A 22,133-nucleotide genomic window follows, 5' to 3' on the forward strand; every position below is an offset into this window, starting at 1 on the left:
CCACAGACAAACCTCTTTCTTACCCGAGCAAAAACGGTCCCTGCTTACATCAAAGATAAGAACATTACGGGACAAGAAGTGTGTATCTCTAAGATGGGCCATGTCGGTTCTAGGTACCATGACATCTTGCATCCAGATGGTGGCATGGGCTCAAGCCCACACCAGGATACTTCAGACATTTATTCTGTCAAGCTGGGACGGATCCCCAGGTTCTCTAGACAAAAAGATCCGGATACCACCGTATGTAAAGTCCTCATTAACATGGTGGCTACAAAAAGAGAACCTAATAAGAGGAGTTCCCTGGTTGCAGGTCCCAGCAGTGACCATAACAGTAGATGCCAGTGGAAAAGGTTGGGGAGCCACGGTAGACCAGCACATATTCCAGGGATCCTGGTCAGCCGAAATAGCACAAAAATCCTCAAATTTCAAAGAGCTAAAGGCAGTGGAAGAAGTCCTCAAAACAGCGGTAATTCTTGTACAAAATTCCCACATAAAAATATACTCAGACAACATGACAACAGTTGCCCACCTTCGCCACCAGGGAAGTACAAGACACGAAGATCTAAAGACAATATCAGCAAGAATATTTTCGTGGGCCGAAGAACATGTTCTCTCCATATCCGCCCTACATATAAAAGGGGAGATAAACGTACAAGCCGACTTCTTGAGCAGAACAGAGGTCCATCCAGGGGAATGGAGCCTAAACCCAGAAGTCTTTCAGATACTAGTCAAAAGATGGGGTCAGCCAGAAGTGGACTTGTTCGCAAACAGCCAGAACACAAAGGTAGACCAGTTCTTCTCGCTAGATCCGATGAATCCGGGGTTAGCTGTGGACGCATTGGTCCAGCCATGGACATTCACGCTAGCATACGCTTTCCCGCCATTGCCAGTCCTACCAAAAGTCCTGCAGAAAATAAGGGCAGAAAAACTCAAGGTGATCCTAGTGGCTCCACTTTGGCCCAAAAGAGGTTGGTTCGGGGCCCTCATCAGTCTAAAGATAGATGGGCCAATAGCACTTCCACCGGTCAAAGACCTTCTCTACCAGGGGCCAATACTGCATCCAGATCCCGAGAGGCTACACCTAAATGCCTGGCTTCTGAATTCTCAATTTTGAGAACTAGAGGACTATCAAAGAGGGTAATTAAAACATTACAAAAGAGCCGCAAAACGGTTACTAATTCTATTTACCATAAGATCTGGAAGACGTTCATCACATGGTGTGCTCCTGAACAACCTAACCCAGATAAGCCAAACCTAGCCAAGATCCTGGATTTTCTACAAGATGGGCTAGAGAAGGGTCTCAGACCCAGCACCCTCAAGGTACAAGTAGCAGCCTTGAGCTCCTATTTTAACCAGTCTTTAGCGGAACATAGATGGGTAAGAAGATTCATGACGGCGGCATCCCGCATATCTCCAAGACCCATAAATATAGTTCCATCCTGGGACCTGAATATAGTCCTGAAAGGACTTACACTGCCACCGTTTGAACCCTTATCTTCCATAACCATGGATAAACTCGCTTGGAAGACCACCTTCCTAGTAGCCATAACAACAGCCAGAAGAGTGGGTGAACTACAAGCCCTATCAATCAATGAGCCCTACATGAAGATTCTTCAAGACAGGCTTATCTTGCGATTAGACCCATCCTTTCTCCCAAAGGTAGTCTCCGATTTCCACAAATCGCAGGAGATAATTCTTCCATCTTTCTATCAAGAACCAAAGGATGAGGAAGAGGAACATTTCCATACCTTGGATGTTCGAAGAATGGTACTCTATTATCTTCATGCATCAGAGAAGTTTAGGAAAGATCAAAATCTGTTTATTCATCTTCTCGGCCAGAATAAAGGGAAGAAGACTTCCAGATCCACAATTGCAAATTGGATAAAACGAGCAATCCTGGAGGCTTATCAAATTCAAGGCCTTCCACCACCAGGAAAGCTCACAGCCCATTCTACTAGAGCAACAGCTGTCTCCTGGGCCGAGAAAGCCAGTGCTTCCATCGAGCAAATTTGCAGAGCGGCTACGTGGTCCTCGGTCCATATGTTCTCCAAACATTACAGGCTTGACCTGATGTCAAAAGAAGACTTAGCCTTCGGAGAAAAAGTCCTTAGTGCTGTAGTCCCTCCCTAAAAATTACTCTTGGGTACTGCTCCAGGTGTGCTGTCGTGGGGGGTTACTAGAGAAAATAGAATTATTCTTACCGTTAATTCGGTTTCTAGTAACCCACCACGACAGCAGGAGTAATCCCTCCCTTTGCTTAATATACGTTCTGAAAAGAATAAATATAATTTGAAGCATTCATTCTCCTGTGGTCCTTTATAATAACACTGAAGGGAGGATGAGGGAGGGGTTATTTAACCTCTTGTCATTTCCTGTCCCTATTAGGAAAGGGGTAACATCCTCCTCCAGGTGTGCTGTCGTGGTGGGTTACTAGAAACCGAATTAACGGTAAGAATAATTCTATTTTCAGTACAGGAGTTGCCTTTCTTGGGCTATATTGTGTCTGTTTCTGGTTTTAAAATGGACGCCGCTAAGGTGCAAGCGGTGTTGCATTGGGAATGGCCTGATAACCTAAAAGCACTTCAGCGGTTCCTTGGGATTTCTAACTACTATAGGAAGTTTATCAAGGATTTTTCTATCATTGCTAAACTGCTAACTGACATGACTAAAAAGGGTACCAATTTCTCCGTTTGGCCTGAGGCTGCTGTGTGCGCATTTGAATCTCTTAAAAACAGGTTTGTTTCGGCTCCCATTCTGGTGCAGCCTGATGTATCGAAACCTTTTGTTGTAGAAGTCGATGCGTCTGAGGTTGGTGTGGGAGCGGTGCTGTCACAAGGCTCATCCTTGAGCGGTTTGCGTCCATGCGCCTATTTTTCCAAGAAACTGTCACCCGCCGAACGTAACTACGATATCGGCAACAGAGAGTTTTTGGCAATCAAATTGGCCTTTGAGGAATGGCGACACTTCTTGGAGGGGTCGGTTCATCAGGTTACTGTTATTACCGACCATAAAAATTTGCTTTATTTGGAGTCTGCCAAGCGTCTGTCTCCCAGGCAGGCTCGCTGGGCATTGTTTTTCACGCGGTTCAACTTTGTTGTCACTTACAGACCTGGTTCTAAAAACACTAAGGCGGATGCTTTGTCCAGGTGTTTTCCAGGGGGAGAGCCTCGGGAAGATCCAGTACCCATCCTCCAAAAGGGTGTTGTGGTTTCGGCTCTCAGTACCGAGGTTGAGGCTGAGATTGCCGAGGCCCAGGAGGAGGTACCATCTGAGCTCCCATCAACAAATCTTTTGTACCGCTTCATCTCCGCTTAAAGGTTTTGGCAGAGCATTATGATGCTGTCCTGGCTGGCCATCCTGGGGTTAGGGGTACCTTGGAGTTGGTGTCACATCGGTTTTGGTGGCCAAAGATCCGACAGGACGTGGTCTCATACGTGTCAGCTTGCACCACGTGCGCTAGGACTAAGACGCCCCGCTCCCGTCCTGTTGGCACACTACTTCCTCTCGAGGTACCTAGTAAGCCATGGACGGAAATCTCCATGGATTTTATCACTGACTTGCCCTCCTCAGCTGGGAACAAGGTCATCTTGGTGATTGTTGATCGGTTCTCAAAAATGTTGCACTTTGTGTCTTTGCCTTCATTGCCTAACGCTAAGACTCTGGCTCAGGTATTTGTGCAAGAGGTGGTCAGACTTCATGGGGTTCCGTCTGACATTGTTTCTGATAGGGGGTCTCAGTTTGTGGCAAAATTTTGGAAAGCATTTTGTTCACGGCTGGGGATCAAGTTGTCTCATTCTTCGGCGTTTCATCCTCAGTCAAATGGTAAGACCGAGCGTATGAACCAAAATTTGGAACAGTACTTACGCTGCTTTGTTTTGGATAACCAGGAGGAGTGGTCGAAGTTCCTTCCTTTGGCTGAGTTTGCCATCAATAATCACCATCAGGAGTAATCTGGGGAGTCTCCGTTTTTTTGTGTTTACGGGCCTCATCCTCAATTTTGTACTTTGAGTCAGGGGGGCTCTTCCGGCGTCCCAGAGGAAGACCAGTTAGGAGCACAATTATCATCAGTCTGGAGGAGAGTTAAGTAGCGCCTGTTGAGTGTGGTGCTAGGTACAAACGTGTGGCTGACAGTAGGCGTGTGCCAGGTCCGGACCTGAGTGTGGATGACTGGGTGTGGTTATCCACAAAAAACATAAGACTCAAAATACCATCCCTTAAATTGGGTCCACGGTTTATTGGTCCATTTAGGGTCGCCGCTGTCATTAACACAACGTGTTCCACAGATCGTTGTTAAAGAAGGTGGTGGGTCTTGTGGACACGACACCAATGCCTTCTCCAGTCTTGGTGGATTGTAATTTGGAATTTGAAGTCTCCAAGGTGGTTGACTCTCTTGTAGTACGCCGCACTTTACAGTACTTGGTACACTGGCGTGGTTATGGGCCTGAGGAGAGGTCCTGGGTAACAGCCTCGGACGTTCATGCGGATCGGCTGGTCAGGTTGTTTCACCGCCGCCATCCGGACAAGCCAGGTCCTATAAGCCGTGAGGGCCCTGGGGTCCCTCGTAGAAGGCGGGGTACTGTCATGTCGGATGCTGTTCAAACCAGGTCGTCCAACAGACAGCGGTAATTCCGCTTTTGTCCACCATGCGCTCATTGGCGTCGGCTAGATTTTATCTAGCTGGTCCAGGGTTAATTTACCTGATGCTCGGATTGGAAGCTGGGCCATGCCCACTGCCTTTAAATAGTCCTCCTGAACATTGGGCGTCGCCGATTATAGCCTGTCTTGTGCGTGGTTATCTCGGTCTGGAGTGGTGAGCTAGTAGTTGGAGTATCGTTGCTGGTGGTGTATTTCCCTTTGTCTTATTTGCTCCTTCCTATATTTGCATTTGTTTTGCCCTTTGCATTAATAGTGTATTCCTGAGTGACTGCGGCGTGGTGCTTATTTTTCCGTTATACTTGTCTGTGCTTACTGTGGGTATTGGAGTGTGGACTCTTCACTGGGTGGTGGGTGGTGGTTTCAGCCTAGGGTTGAAACAGGAGATAGGGCGAGGGTGTAGGCCCAGACATGCACACCATCAGTGTAAACTCTGGGAGAGGGTCAGTCAGGGTTTCCCTAGTCTGAGGGAAATCGCAGGGGCCCGGGTTATTAGCTCTTTCCTACCTAGGTCTCCCGTGACAATGGGCTACTGGACCAAACCATACATGGACAAGGCAAGAGAACCTGGATCTGATGAAATGCTACTATAACATCAGACCAAATGGGAGAGGATATATGAAGCATATGAGGAAGCTCTGGATGGACACAAACCCTGCATGTCCACTAACTGAGAAACAACTAGTCACCCAACTTTTCAATGTCATAAAGAGAAAGCTATTATCACATATATGAGATGGATCACCTGCACTGCAGATCCACCACACATGGAAGAACAACATGTGCAATGCCATGAAGATCCTGATCCAACCCTGCAACTAGAGATCTCTGTAGCTTGTCTGAAACAGAGGATCTTAAACTAAATACCATCAATACCAGAAATAGACTGCCAAGGTTCAGCAAAGAAACACCACCAGACAGTATGCTAGAGGACGCCAATAGAGCAGCTCTTGCATCAATACCTACCACCACCATAACTCAAACTAATAACCTGATCTATGCTACTGCCTCAGCAATCATGGAAATGCTTGGCCATACAACCAGCAAGAACAACAGAAGTACGTGCTCCCCTTGGAAAAGAAGACTGTAGACAAAGATCAAGGTGCCACAAAGGGGAAGTCAGCCAACTATCAGAAATACAGAAGTGTGTAATGATTAAGAATAAGACCAAGCTGGACAAGTACAAAGGCCTGACCCCCAACTGAAGAGACTGCTAAACAAAGGCTCACAGCACTTGTGGCAAGACTAGGGAGATACATTAGAGAAGCTGAGGCCAAGAAGATAAATGCCTTGTTCTCCAAAGCACCATCCAAAGTGTAAAAAACACAACAGCAGTGCAATGTGGCTGCAATATCTGAGAATCAAACACAGCAACCACCTAGAGCAAGAACCAGTCATCATTACAGAAGCAGACATCCAACAGCGGGTCAAGAACATGAAGAGCTGGACAGCACCTGGCACAGACATGATCCTCACCTACTGGCTAAAGAAATTCACATCGGTACAAGAATGCATAGCAATGCAGATGAACCAACTGCTAGAAGCAGGCCACCACCCATCTTGGCTAACAAAAGGAACAACAGTGCTGATCATGAAGGATCCTCACAAAGGAACAATTCCATCCAACTACCGCCTAATAAACTGCCTTACAACAGCATGGAAACTTCTGTCAGGCATCATAGCCACCAAGCTACAGAACCATATGAATCAGTACATGAATTCAGCTCAGAAAGGCATTGGGACTGACACCAGAATCTCTAAGCACCAGCTCCTAGTAGATAGAGTAGTCGCTCAAGACTCAAGATCCAGACAGACCAATCTCAGCACAGCCTGGATTGACTACAGGAAAGCCTATGACTCAGTGCCACACACATGGATCTGTGAATGCTTGGCTCTGTACAATGTCAACAGAAAATTGCAAACCTTCCTCAGAAACTCAATGGGGCTATGGAGAACAATATTGGAAGTCAACTCAAGACAACTAGCACAAGTGACCATCAAATGCGGTATATTACAAGGTGGTGCACTGTCCCCATTGCTGTTCTGCATAGGCTTGAACCCCCTCAGTCAGATAACACAGGTCAACAAAAAAAAAAATTTTTTCTGGTGTCCAAAATATTTTAATGAATTTAGGGTATTTTTGGGGTGCTGATTCTGAATATGCTATCAGTTTTGCCAGATTGGCTCAAGTTTTTGACATTTTTGGTATCTTATTTATAGCACTTGTTGGTAAATGCGACGCATCATCTCATTAATTTCTTTGGATTAGTACTTGAACTGAGCAGTTCTCAATATAGTTTTGTGTTAATTAGTGTTCTAAAAGTTTGTTCATAGCTTGATTTTTGCACTAACTTTATGTTGTTGTCTGTTTTCCAGTGAAAAGCATGAACTCATCAAGAAGAAGTTGTCTTAACGATCCAGACTCATTCTGTTACATTTGTGGTGAATACACACTGCCAAAACATAGAAGAAACATAACAGACTTCTTAAAAAAAGTGTATTTTGCCTATTTTGGGGTTATGCTTGGGGACCAAGACAAGTTTTGGGCACCACACATAGTGTGCAAAGCATGTATCGAATTATTACGAAAATGGAGCAAAGGACAAAGAAAAAGCTTCAAATTTGGTGTTCCAATGGTGTGGAGAGAGCCAAAAAATCATCATGATGACTGTTATTTCTGTGCAGTGCAAGTGCAAGGATTCAATAAGCATAAGAAACGAAAATGGGAGTAACATGGAATCTGCAAGAAGGCCTGTCCCTCATTGTGAAGATGTGCCTGTACCTGTGTTTACCATAAATAACAGTCATCATGATGATTTTTTGGCTCTCTCCACACCATTGGAACACCAAATTTGAAGCTTTTTCTTTGTCCTTTGCTCCATTTTCGTAATAATTCGATACATGCTTTGCACACTATGTGTGGTGCCCAAAACTTGTCTTGGTCCCCAAGCATAACCCCAAAATAAGCAAAATACACTTTTTTTACGAAGTCTGTTATGTTTCTTCTATGTTTTGGCAGTGTGTATTCACCACAAATGTAACAGAATGAGTCTGGATCGTTAAGACAACTTCTTCTTGATGAGTTCATGCTTTTCACTGGAAAACAGACAACAACATAAAGTTAGTGCAAAAATCAAGCTATGAACAAACTTTTAGAACACTAATTAACACAAAACTATATTGAGAACTGCTCAGTTCAAGTACTAATCCAAAGAAATTAATGAGATGATGCGTCGCATTTACCAACAAGTGCTATAAATAAGATACCAAAAATCTCAAAAACTTGAGCCAATCTGGCAAAACTGATGACATATTCAGAATCAGCACCCCAAAAATACCCTAAATTCGATGAAATATCTTTGGCACCAAAAATGCTGTTGACCAGTGTAATTACAGAGTCTGGCTATGGATACAAGTTCAAGAGTGGAAGCCCCATCAGCCACCTTCTCTATATGGATGACATCAAGCTGTATGCTAAAAACGAAGCAGACATCAATTCACTGATCCACCTGACAAGGATTTACAGTGAAGACATCGGGATGTCCTTCCAACTGGAGAAGTGTGGCTGGTTGGTAATAAAGAGAGGCAAGGTAGTCCAGACTGATGGAGTGGAATTACCAGCAGGGCACATAGCAGATGTACAGACATGCTACAAGTAGTGTTGAGCATTCCGATACCTCAAGTATCGGGTATCGGCCGATACTTAGCGGTATCGGAATTCCGATACCGAGATCCGATACTTGCCGCGTATCGGATACCGGAATCGGAAGTTCCCAGGATTCAAACTGCACAAATTTGCACGAATTCAGCCAATGAGAATGATTCCAAGTGTGGGCACATCCTGTTCAGCATGGAGGGCATGAAACTACTGGCAAGGCTGTGATTGGCTGCTGAAATGATGTCATGCTGCAGTTTAAAAGTCGCTGGCGCCATTTTGCGCTCACTCTGCTGTGAATTCAGATAGTGACAGGACGCTGTTTGCTGACTGAGGGCCAGTTTAGAGATAGCGATTTGCTTCATTGTTCTTTTCCAAGGCTAATTTAGCAACCGCTGTGTTCACCTACTAATCACCTTGCTTTTGCCTTGCAGCGCTGTTTTCACAGCGATCTGCAAGGTCTGTGTGTGTGTGTGTGTGTGTGTGTGAGTGCAGCCCACTCTCTAGTCTGTGTGCAGCCAATAGGCCATAGCTGGTTGTATTCAGTTCAGGGAGGGTGGTTCATTGCCTCATACTGTTCTATTTTATTTTTTTTTTCAAGTAGTGTAGTCTGCTGCTCATTTTTTCTAATAATTCCTATTAGTGACTTTCCACCCGTATCCAGCTAACTTGTGGAAAAACACTACATAGGATAAAGTAGAGGAGGTTTTTTGGGCCTTGCAGCGCCGTTTACGGCTGTCTGCATGGTCTCCGTGTGACTGCAGCTCACCCTGTAGTCTGTGAGCAGCCATAGCCTGGTTGTATCCAGCTCAGGGTTCTTCACTGCGTCATACCGTCAAATCAATTTTCCTTTTGTTTTAAGTAGTGTAGTCTGCTGCTCATTTTTTCTAATAAATAATTCCTATTAGTGACTTTCCACCCGTATCCAGCTAACTTGTGGAAAAACACTACATAGGATAACGTAGAGGAGGGTTTTTGGGCCTTGCAGCGCCGTTTACGGCTGTCTGCACGGTCTCCGTGTGACTGCAGCTCTCTCTGTTGTCAGTTCAGCCCCCAAAAAATAAATAATAAAGTTCACCAAACACACCACTTTACATTTGTGTAGGCCACATTAGCTCATATTAAAGTCTAGTCCACACTTTAGAAAATTAGTTTTTCTTATACCTGTTAGGAGCTGTTCAGGAATAAGCACACAAAGCCGTTAGTACTTTTCTGCTTATCTTTATCAGTCAACCAAGATGAAGAAGGCAGGGAGTAAGGCACGTGGGCGTGGGCGCGGAGCAGGGAGAGGACGTGGGGATTCTGTGCCTGCTGCGGGTACCGGTGACTCATCAGCACCCACTTTCAGCAGGGAACAGTCGTTCATGCGCAGCTTTGTCGGAGAGCGCCGTACACCGCTGCTGCATGAAGACCAAATTGTTGGATGGATGGCAGCTAATGCATCAACTTCAATTAGTGCCACATCCTCTCAGACACAGAGCACTGGAGAGCACCCATCTGTCTCTTCACCACCTGCCAAATTGCCCAAGCAGACAGAGAGCCCAGGATAGGAGCCGTCTCTACTTCTGTTCTCTGAATCTCTTGGCTTGGAAACAGGGGGCCAGCCAAGCAGCATTGGAGAAATGGAAGAAGAGGCAGGGTGCAGTGATGCCCAACCGCTTTTTCTCTCTTCCTCTGAAGAGGCGGGTGGGCCAGTGCCTCCGGTCACCACATCGCAGGACGCATCCGCTGATGACACTCAGGTGCCACTTTCTGGTGCGTGCTCTGCTGCTGAGACTACCCAGGAGGAGCAGTTGGTGGCAGAGGGTAGTGTAGATGATGAGGTCCTTGACCCATCTTGGCGTGAGGGACAGGAAGGTGGTGGGAGCAGCTCTGAGGAAGAGATTCCCCGAACGGGCCAAAGAGGCAGAGGGAGGGGGAAGACTGCGGATCCTGCAGCCTCCGCTTTGGCACCCATTCGGAGCGTGTCTCTTCCAAAAGCCAAAAAGGGCGCTCCAAAGACTTGCAGTGCCTGGTCCTTTTTTGACACAGTTGCAGATGACATTTGCTATGTCAAATGCAAGGTTGTGTCATCACAAAGTTAAAAGAGGTTAAAATGTCAGCAACCTCAATACCTCCAACATGTGGAAACATGTGCGCACCAGGCACGCGGCGGAGTTCGAAAAACACACTGTAGAGCTAGGCCAACCAACAGCGGCAGCTACCACCTCTTCAGCTCGTGTTGCCTCTTCCTCCAGCTCACACGCAGCTGGTTCGGCTTCCTCCCAGGATCGCCGTGGAAGAACCTCTGGCCCTGTTGTCCAGAGACCCACTGTAATTCCACCCGCAGCACCACGTTCCCAGTCATCCACACACTCCCAGCCCAGTCTACAGCCATCGGTAGTACAGGCATGGGAGAAAAGGCGGCCTTTCTCGTCAAACCACCCACGAGCACAGGCTCTGACTGCAGGCATTGCCAAACTTCTGTCACTGGAAATGCTGTCATTCAGGCTGGTGGAGACTGACAGCTTCCGTGACTTGATGTCATTGGCAGTCCCACAGTACAATGTGCCCAGCCGCTTTTACTTCAGCAGGCAAGCTGTCCCTGCCCTGCACAAGCATGTGGAGGGACACATAAAACACGCGCTACTGAACGCCGTCAGTAGCAAGGTCCACCTCACTACCGATGCATGGACCAGTCAACATGGACAGGGGCGATACCTTTCCCTCACTGCCCATTGGGTTAATGTTGTTGAGCCGGGTACAGATCATGCGAGTGGCGCAGGACGTGTCCTGCCCACTCCAAGGATTGCAGGAATCCATTCTGTACGCATTGACTCCTCCTCCTACACCAGTTCCTCAGAATCATCGCTGCAGGAGCCGTCACAGTCCACCTCCACATGGACCCGTGATGAACGTTTACCTGTTATGACCGACAAGAGCACAGCCGTGGCCAAACGTCAACAGGCCGTCTTGAAATTAATTTCTTTGGGGAATCGAAGCACACAGCGCAGGAGCTCTGGAATGCCATAAAGCAGGAGAGCGATGTGTGGTTTGTGGCAGCGAATCTCCAGCCAGGCATGGTAGTGTGTGATAATGGCCGAAATCTGGTGGCAGCTCTGGGCCTTGGCAACCTCACTCACATCCCATGTCTGGCACATGTGCTCAATTTGGTTGTGCAGAGTTTTTTGAGGGACTATCCGGATCTTGATGCACTGCTGCACAAGGTCCGCCTAGAGTGTGCTCACTTGCGGCGTTCCAGCACGGCAAAATCACGCATTGCGGCTCTGCAGCGCCGACACCGCCTGCCGGAACATTGCATCATATGTGGCCTACCTACCAGGTGGAATTCCACGTTACATATGTTGGAGCGGTTGTGTGAGCAGCAGCAAGCTGTAATGGAGTACCAGCTGCATCAGGCGCAAAGAAGTCGCACTCCGCGCCATTCAGACTTCACAACCACAGAGTGGGCCACTATGAAGGACGTCTGCCAGGTTTTGCGTCCCTTCGATTATTCCACGCGGATGGCGAGTGCAGATGATGCACTAGTCAGCATGACTGTCCCCCTTATCTGCCTGCTTGAAAAATCACTGCAAGCGCTAAGGGATGATGTTGTGGAAGAGGTGGAGGATGAGGATTCACCATTTCCATCATCTTCTGGACAGTCAGCGCCATGTGGTTCCTCACAAACGCGTAGGCAGGGGACACTTTGTGAGGAGGAGTCAATGGAGGAGGAAGACATCCGTCCAGAGGAGGGAGTTACACAATTGTCCAGTACTCAGTGTGTACAGCGAGGGTGGGGTGATGACGAGCGGGCAGAGATCACGCCTCCAGCAGGGGACAGCGTTTCTTGGCCAGTTGGCAGTCTGCAGCACATGGTGGATTACATGCTGCAGTGCCTGAGAAACGACCGCCGCATCGCCCACATTCTCAACATGTCTGATTATTGGGTGTTCACCCTCCTCGATCCTCGCTACCGGGACAACGTAGAAAGCCTCATCACACCGTTGAACCGGGAGCGAAAAATGCGGGAGTACCAAGACACACTGGTGAATTCCATCATCTTCTCCAGTCCAACTGAGAGAAGTGCTGCTAGTGCATTACAAAGCAGCTCAGTGCGTCCAGGCAGTGGAGGAGGCTCTGCACAAAGAGGGAGCAGAAGCAGTGCCTCTGCCCAAGGCAAGACCAGTATGGCCCAACTGTGGCACACTTTTGTGTGCCCGCCACAAAAGTCTACACTATCACAGACGGCTCCAGTCAGCAGGAGGCAACGGTTCCGTCAGATGGTGACAGACTACATGTCTTGCCCTCTTGCTGTACTCCCAGACGGCTCTTCCCCTTTCAAGTTTTGGGTCTCAAAGCTGGATACATGGCCAGAGCTAAGCCAGTATGCATTGGAGGTGCTGGCTTGCCCTGCGGCTAGTGTATTATCGGAACGCGTCTTTAGTGCTGCAGGTGGTGTACTAACTGACCGTCGCATGCGACTATCCTCCGATAACGTTGACCGGCTTACTTTCCTGAAAATGAACAAGGCCTGGATCTCGCAGGAATTTGCCACTCCTCTTCCTGATTAAATAATTAGGTGACTGTCTACAGTATCCAGGTCTCCTGTTGTGTTCATCTTTCTACTACCTGAACTTAAAATCCTGGGCTCCAACACCGCCAGTTGAGGCTCAGAAGTGCCATCTGCACAGTCAAAACATACGACCCAGTGTTATTGGGTTTCAGTAACGTCAGCTGATCCCCAGCTGTGTAGCCGGCAATGTGTCCTGCGACCGCCACGCTGACACAACAACTGAAATGTAAGGGAACCTGTCCCCCCCCCAAGGCATTTGTTACTGAAAGAGCCACCTTGTGCAGCAGTAATGCTGCACAAGGAAAAGGTAGCTATTTTTGTTTAGCTCCTTACACACGCAGAACTTAACACTTATAAAATGTGTCCACTGATACCGTAAAACCGTCCCGGAGGTGGGACTTTCCTTCGTAATGTGACGCAGCACAGCCGTCATTCTTACCCCCCCCGGCGCGGTGCGCTGGCTCCTCAGCATTGTTTGATGCTGTCTCGAAGCCTGCGCTGTTATGTTATCCCTTGGCCAGGCACACTTAGCGCTGCCCCTCTTCTGACATCATTTGGTGTCAAACACTAAGGTGGAACAATATAAGGTCACCAACATAGTATTTAAACCCAGATAGGGTATATTCAGTACAGAAAAACTGGGACCAAGGGCAGGAACATATAGGACCACTGCCTAAATTAATCAACAACCAAAGGAAAAAGAAGCAGCATAAAGTCCAGATAAATATGTAAACAAACTTTATTAACAATTTATTACAGGTTTAAAATGAGCAGAGGGAAGTGGTCCCCGTGCTGTACTCAGCACGCACCTACAGAAACAGGGGGTATGTGCCTGTAGTATATATATGCCCACATTATAGCCAAGGCTAGTATAGCAGAAAATTAAAGTGACTGTGCATAGGATTCAAAGAAGCCTGCATTGGACACACATGTCCATAAGATTAGCTGACAAGCATATTTCATACTAAGTATATAATACTATACATACCAGGTAATGTGGAAACAAGTCACGGCGTGGATTGGCACTTCACCCCTGTATCCCCCGACGCACGTTTCGGCTATCGCCTTTCTCTTGAGAAAGGCGATAGCCGAAACGTGCGTCGGGGGATACAGGGGTGAAGTGCCAATCCACGCCGTGACTTGTTTCCACATTACCTGGTATGTATAGTATTATATACTTAGTATGAAATATGCTTGTCAGCTAATCTTATGGACATGTGTGTCCAATGCAGGCTTCTTTGAATCCTATGCACAGTCACTTTAATTTTCTGCTATACTAGCCTTGGCTATAATGTGGACTGGGCATATATATACTACAGGCACATACCCCCTGTTTCTGTAGGTGCGTGCTGAGTACAGCACGGGGACCACTTCCCTCTGCTCATTTTAAACCTGTAATAAATTGTTAATAAAGTTTGTTTACATATTTATCTGGACTTTATGCTGCTTCTTTTTCCTTTGGTTGTTGATCATTTGGTGTCAGGCTGACTGCGCCTGTGCGGCCGCACTGGCCGAGATCCCGCCTCGCAGTGTCTTCTGATTTAATCCCACTGGGGGCCTGAGATCCATGGACATGCGCAGTGCATATCTGAATCTCCGCCTCTCACTCATCTCCCTCTGCCTTCTTCAGACTGTGCTCCGTCAGCTGATCCCTAATAGCATGCCACGGCCGTGATGCCGCACAGTCTGAAGAAGCCGAAGGGAGGGGAGTGAGAGGTGAGGATATGCACTGCGCATGGCCACGGATCCCAGGCCCGCGGTGGGATTACATTAGACGACACTGCGAGGCGGGCTCTCGGCCAGCGCGGCTGCACAGGCGCAGCCAGCCTGACACCAAATGATGTCAGAAGATGGGCAGCGCTAAGTGTGCCTGGCCAAGGGATAACATAACAGCGAAGGCTCCGGGACGGAATTAAACAACGCTGAGGAGCCGGGGCACGGCGCCAAGGGGGTAGGAATGACGGCTGTGCTGCGTCATATTACGAAGGAAAGTCCCACCTCCGGGACGGTCTCACGGTTTCAGGGGACACATTTTATAAGTGTTTAGTTCTGTGTTTGCAAGGAGCATAATGAAAAGAGCCACCTTTTCCTTTTGCATCCTTTGTGCTGCACAAGCTGGCTCTTTCAGCTACAAACGCCTTGGGGGGGGGGGTTAAAGGTTCCCTTTCGACTTTCTCCAATCAGGCTTCGGCCTACACTGTGTTCCTCTCCTTCTCCTTCTGTCCCTGGGCTCCAACACCGCTAGTTGTTGTCTGGAAGTGCTGTCCGCACAGTCAACAGTTGCTCCTCTGTTATTGGGGTTCAGTAACGTCAGCTGTTCCCCAGCTGTGTGTGGCAATCCCTCCTCTCTCCTCCACCACCTCCTCCTCCTTCTGTCCCTGGGCTCCAACACCGCTAGTTGTTGTCCGGAAGTGCTGTCCGCACAGTGAACAGTCGCTCCTCTGTTATTGGGGTTCAGTAACGTCAGCTGTTCCCCAGCTGTGTGTGTGGCAATCCCTCCTCTCTCCTCCACCTCCACCTCCTCCTTCTGTCCCTGGGCTCCAACACCGCTAGTTGTTGTCCGGAAGTGCTGTCCGCACAGAGCCAAACACCTCGCCAATGTGTTAGTGGGGTTCAGTAATGCCTGCTGCTCCCCTGCTGTGTATACGGCAACGTGTCATGCGACCGCCACGCAGGCACAACAACTTAAATGTAAGGGAACCTTCCCCCCCCCCCCAGGCGTTTGTTACTGAAAGAGCCACCTTGTGCAGCAGTAATGATGCAAAAGGGAAAAGTGCCTCTTTTCGTGGTGCTCCTTGCATACGCTGAACCGAACACTTCTGAAATGTGTCCCCTCACACCGTTAAACCGTCCGGTCGGAGGGACTTTCCTTTGTCATGTGACGCAGCACAGCCGTCATTCTTACCCCCTTGGCGATGTGCGCCGCCTCCTCAGCGTTGTTTGAATCTGTCCCGGAGCCTGCACTGTTAGGTTAGCCCTTGGCTATGCACACATTTTGCGCTGCCCGTCTTCTGACATCATTTGGTGTCAGGCTGGCTGCGCCTGTGCGGCCGCGCTGGATGAGATCCCGCCTCGTAGTGTCTTCTGATTTAATCCCACTGCGGGCCTGTGATCCATGGACATGCGCAGTGTATATCTTAACATCCGCCTCTCACTCATCTCCCTCCACCTTCAGACTGTGCTCCGTCAGCTGATCCCTAATAGCATGCCACGGCCGTGACGCCGCACACTCTGAAGAAGCTGGAAGGAGGGGAGTGAGAGGTGAAGATATGCACTGCGCATGCCCATGGATCCCAGGCCCGCAGTGGGATTACATTGGACGACACTGCGAGGTGGGATCTTGGCCAGCGCGGCCGCACAGGCGCAGCCAGCCTGACACCAAATGATGTCAGAAGACGGGCAGCGCAAAATGTGTGCATGGCCAAGGGCTAACCTAACAGCGCAGGCTCCGGGACAGATTCAAACAACGCTGAGGAGGCGGCTCACATCGCCAAGGGGGTAAGAATGACGGCTGTGCTGCGTCACATGACAAAGGAAAGTCCCTCCGACCGGACGGTTTAACGGTGTGAGGGGACACATTTCAGAAGTGTCAAGTTCAGCGTTTGCAAGGACCATAATTAAAAGAGCTAAGTTTACCTTTTTCTGCATTAGTGCTGTACAAGATGGCTCTTTCAGCTACAAACACCTGGGGGGGGGTTAAAGGTTCCCTTTCAACTTGCTCCAGTGCAGGCTTCGGCCTACACTCTGCTCCCCCTGCAGAGCCTGGGCTCTAACACCGCCATTTGGTGCCCCGAAGTGCTGGCTGCACAGAGAAAAACACCCGCCAATGTGTCAGTGGGGTTCAGCACCGCCAGCTGTTCCCCTGCTGTGTAGCCCACAACGTGTCCTGCAACAGCCACGCAGACACAAAGCTGCCGCCAGTGCAGGCTTCGGCCTGCACTCTGCTCCCTCTCCTCCTGCTGACCCTGGGCTCTAACACCGCCAGTTGGTGCCCGGTACTGCTAGCTGCACAGAGAAAAACACCAGCCAATGTGTCAGTGGGGTTCAGCACCGCCAGCTGTTCCCCTGCTGTGTAGCCGGCATCGTGTCCTGCAAAAGCCACGCAGACACAAGAACTGAAATTGAAGGGAACCTGTCGCCCCTCCCCCAGGTGTTTGTATGTTTTACAGCCACCTTGTACAGCAGTAATGCTGCATGTGTGCAAGGTGGCTCATAAACTTATTCTCCTTGCACACGTGGAACGGAACACGTCTACAATGTGTCCCCTGAGACCATTAAAACATCCCTGAGGTGTGACTTTCCTTTGTAATGACAGGCTGCAACCCCCTTGGTAGCACAGCCCTTCTTCTGACATCATTGTTTGGCTGGCTGCGCCTCTGCGGCCGCCCTGCCCGACACAACGCCCCTCGGTGTCTTATTTATTTTGACTGCGAGGGTGTGATTGACGGGCATGAGCAGTGCCTATCTTCGCCAGACTGTCACTCAGCTCCTTCCGCCTTCTTCAGACTGTGCGGCTTCATGGCCGTGGCATGCGATAAGGGATCAGCTGACGCCGCACAGTCTGTAGCAGGTGTAAGGACCCTAGCGAGAGGCGAACATATGTACTGCGCCAGGCCATGAATCCCAGCCCCGCAGTGTGAAACACTGTAAAGACACTGCGGGGCTGGGATTCATGGGCATCGCGAACCGCACCAGCTGACATGAAATGATGTCAGAAGACGGGCAGCGCATAGCCAAGGGATAACGCAACAATGCAGACTCCTGTACATCAAAATGCGATGCTCAGGAGGCCGCGCCAAGCACCAAGGTGGTATTTTTGCCAGCTGTGCTGCGTCTCATTACGAAGGGAACTCCCGCCTCCAAGACAGATTGACTGTATAAGGGCCAAAATGTTGTACGTGTTTCATTCAGCTTGTGCAAGGAACAAAATTAAAAGAGCAACCTTTGACTTGTGCAGCACTACTGCTGCATAAGGCGTGGCTCTTCTAGTTTGTAACCCCTGAGGGGGGGGTTAAAGGTTACCTTTAAAATTGGTTCAATTAGGCTTCGGCCTACACTCTGTTCCCCCTGCAGAGCCCGGGCTCCAACACCGCTAGTTGCTGTCCGGAAGTGCTGGCTGTGCAGCGCCCCAGAGTCCTGGTCGTTGCAGTAATGTCGCTCTGCCGCTAAGGGGAGTGATGTTACGTCTGACTGCACTAAAGGAGTTCACCTGATCAGGTAACACTCACACTACACTTCACACTCCGGCCACCAGGGGGGGTGGTTCTATCTAGTAGGCCACTCCTCACACTCTGGTAAAACTGGGGGTTGGACAGGAAGACAGAGAGAAGTAACTGGGAAGAGCTAGAGAGAGGACCTGTCAGGGATGGGATCCTGACAGATTCCTAAGAAAGGACAAGAAGTGAGGTTTATTGTGCTGAGTGAGAAAAGCAGGAATACAGCAAAGAGGCAACAAGGAGAATACCAGAAGGAGTTGTGCTGTAAGACCGAGGCAACATCCTTCTGAGGCGCAAACAGTCGGTGGCCGGAACGCCGAGAAAGTAAGAGACTTTAAGTATCACTTCAAACCACGGCAGGGCAGCCAATTATAGGTTGGCTGTCTCACAAAAACACCTAAGCAGACAATGGAGGCAGCTGTGGGAGAGGGGCGACTCTAGAGTCCCGGAAGAACTCCAGGCCTACCCCGTCATACGGGTGCGTCCTAGCCATATTATCTGGGGGACGGAGAGAACGAAGATCAGAGACAGACAGAATAAGTTGTGAGGACTATCCCGGGGTGCTCAGCAGGGAAGGACTACAACACACAGGCGCTAGAAGGTAGACGCTGATTCCCACCTGTTAAAGGGGACTCCTGATGTGCCTTCGGACCGGCCGGTCTCAGACAGCCCGGTTAACAGTGCCCTGGATTGGACACCTCGAGACCTTCAGTAAAGAGGTAAAGAGACTGCAACCTGGTGTCCTCGTTATTTACTGTGACCAGCACTGCACCGCACTACCACCACCATCCACACCTTTCATTGGGCGCCCCTCAGCAGGGTCACGGACCGGGTCTAGCCACCGTGACAACCCCAGAGCAGAGACTGACAGGCCCGGTATCGGGTACCCCTCGGCCCTGCGGCAGTGGGGGCGCTGCAGCTGCACAGAGCAAAACACCCACCACTCTGTCAGTGGGGTTCAGCACCGCCAGCTGTTCCCCTGCTGTGTAGCCGGCATCGTGTCCTGCAACAGCCACGCAGACACAAAGCTGCCACCAGTGCAGGCTTCAGCCTACACTCCGCTCCCTCTCCTCCTCCTGCTGACCCTGGGCTCTAACAACGCCAGTTGGGGCCCAGAAGTGCTGGCTGCACAGAGCCAAACACCTCGCCAATGTGTCAGTGGGGTTCAGCACCGCCAGCTGTTCCCCTGCTGTGTAGCCGGCATCGTGTCCTGCAACAGCCACGCAGACACAAGAACTGAAATTGAAGGGAACCTGTCCCCCCTCCCCCAAGCGTTTGTATGTTTCACAGCCACCTTGTACAGCAGTAATGCTGCATGTGTGCAAGGTGGCTCAGAAACTTATTCCCCTTGCACACGTGGAACTGAACACGTCTAAAATGTGTCCTCTGTGACCATTACACCGTCCCTGAGGTGTGACTTTCCTTTGTAATGACACGCTGCAACCCCCTTGGTAGCGCTGCCCGTCTTCTGGCATCATTGTTTGGCTGGCTGCGCCTCTGCGGCCGCCCTGGCCCACACAACGCCCCTCAGTGTCTTATTTATTTTGACTGCGAGGGTGTGATTGATGGGCATGAGCAGTGCATATGTTCGCCTGGCCCTCATCTCCTTCGGCCTTCTTCAGACTGTGCGGCTTCATGGCCGTGGCATGCGACAAGGGATCAGCTGACGCTGCAAAGTCTGAAGCAGGTGTAAGGACCCGAGTGTGAGAGGCGAACATATGTACTGCGCCAGGCCATGAATCCCAGCCCCGCAGTGTTTTAACAATGTAAAGACACTGCGGGGCTGGGATTCATGGTCATCGCGAACCGCACCGGCCAACATTAAATGATGTCAGAAGATGGGCAGCGCTAACAGCGCAAGGCCAAGGGATAACACGACAGCGCAGACTCCTGTGCAGCAAATAACGACGCTCAGGAGGCCGCGCCCAGCACCAAGGTGGGATTTTTGACAGCTCTGCTGCGTCTCATTACAAAGGGAACTCACGCCTCCAAAACAGTTTGACTGCTTAAGGGCCTAAATGTTATACGTGTTTCTTTCTGCGTGTGCAAGGAGCAAAATTAAAAGAGCAACCTTTGACTTGTGCAGCATTACTGCTGCCCAAGCTGTGGCTCTTGTAGTTTGTAACCCCTGAGGGGGGGTTAAAGGTTACCTTTAAAATCGGTTCAATTAGGCTTCGGCCTACACTCTGCTCCACCTGCAGAGCCCGGGCTCCAACACCGCTAGTTGCTGTCCGGAAGTGCTGGCTGCACAGAGCAAAACACCCGCCACTCTGTCAGTGAGGTTCAGCACCGCCAGCTGTTCCCCTGCTGTGTAGCCGGCAACGTGTCCTGCAAACGCCACGCAGACACAACAGACCCAAAGCTGACGCCAGTGCAGGCTTCGGCCTACACTCTGCTCCCCCTGCTGACCCTTTGCTCCAACACTGCTAGTTGGGGCTCTAGGAAGACAAGCTTGAATAGGTCCTTATCCTGGTTCCAGCACCGTCCGCTGGTTCCGGGCAGAGCCTTTGGCTTAGGTGCCTCCTTCTGGGTATCCGAGTTCCACCAACGTCAGGTGGTCCTTGGTAGTGCTTTCAGGCACGGGTACCTCCTGCTTAGTAACCGGGTTCCAGTAACGTCAGCTGGTCCTCGGTAGTTCCATTGGCTCTTGGACCTTCGGCTACCCATCCGGGTTCCAGTACCGTCAGCTGGTTCTCGGCAGTGTCTTTTTCTCTTGTACCTTCTGCTCCCCATCCTGGTTCCAGTACCGTCAGCTGGTTCCGGGCAGAGCCTTTGGCTTAGGTGCCTCCCTCTGGGTATCCGAGTTCCACCAACGTCAGGTGGTCCTTGGTAGTGCTTTCAGGCACGGGTACCTCCTGCTTAGAAACTGGGTTCCAGTAACGTCAGCTGGTCCTCGGTAGTTCCATTGGCTCTTGGACATTCGGCTACCCATCCGGGTTCCAGTACCGTCAGCTGGTTCTCGGCAGTGTCTTTTGCTCTTGTACCTTCTGCTCCCCATCCTGGTTCCAGTACCGTCAGCTGGTTCCGGGCAGAGCCTTTGGCTTAGGTGCCTCCCCCTGGGTATCCGAGTTCCACCAACGTCAGGTGGTCCTTGGTAGTGCTTTCAGGCACGGGTACCTCCTGCTTAGTAACCGGGTTCCAGTAACGTCAGCTGGTCCTCGGTAGTTCCATTGGCTCTTGGACCTTCGGTTAGCCATCCGAGTTCCAGTTCCATCAGCTGTTTCTCGGCATTTTCTCAGCCTTCTTGTACCTTCTGCTACATTTCCAAGTTCAAGACCCTAAAGACGACGACCCGGAAGACCACCCCTAAGATGACGACGACACCAGAGACGACAACCACTGAGATGACGACGACCCTGGAGACGATGACCCTGAAGACCACCCCGATGACGACGACCCCGGAGACGACGACCCTGGAGACGACGACGACCTGGAAGACCGAGAAGCAGAAGAACAAGAGGCTGCAGAACAAAGAGCAGAAGAACATTAAGCATAAGACTAAATATCAGAGCAAAAGATATTATCTAAATTATAAGCAGAAGAAGACTAGGCAGTGTATGGGGGTGAGTCCGTTCCTCCTCGTGGTGCCCCTGGATAAAGCCTGATGCTGCAGGCCAAACTGAACGCGGACAAATGTAACTTTTTTGTGATAGGCAGAACGGAAGGTGTAGTCTTCAAACTTTTATAGATAACAACTACGGGAATGCCTGTCACAAATAAGAATATGATGAAGAAGTTGAATATGAAGAAGATAATAGTTAAATAAAAAGAATATGAACAATGTAACAAAAAAAATAATAGGTAGAAGATGAAGAAGAAGATGAAGAAGGTGAAGAAGTTGATGTCAAAGAAGCTGATGATGAGGATAATGAAGAAAGTGTGGGAGAAGTAAAAAAGAAGGTGAAGGGCGTGGAAGTAGTGAAACATCAATATCTGACAAAATAAAAAAAAAAATTAACATAGTCAAAATCTTTCTAACGCCGAACGTCATAAAAAAAACCAAAATCCTGCTATTCTATTTGATTGGGCTAAACCTCTGTGCCTTTAATGTCTC

At 49.6% G+C, this 22,133-nt stretch overlaps 1 protein-coding gene across 1 annotated transcript in view; it reads left to right on the forward strand.

Moving 5' to 3' along the window:
* The window catches only part of LOC143766818 (uncharacterized), a 75,727-nt gene that overhangs the window by 7,531 nt on the left and 46,063 nt on the right, over positions 1-22,133 (forward strand). The window lies entirely within an intron of this gene.

Source organism: Ranitomeya variabilis, chromosome 4 (assembly GCF_051348905.1).
Source record: "Ranitomeya variabilis isolate aRanVar5 chromosome 4, aRanVar5.hap1, whole genome shotgun sequence".
Taxonomy (NCBI): Eukaryota; Metazoa; Chordata; class Amphibia; order Anura; family Dendrobatidae; genus Ranitomeya; species Ranitomeya variabilis.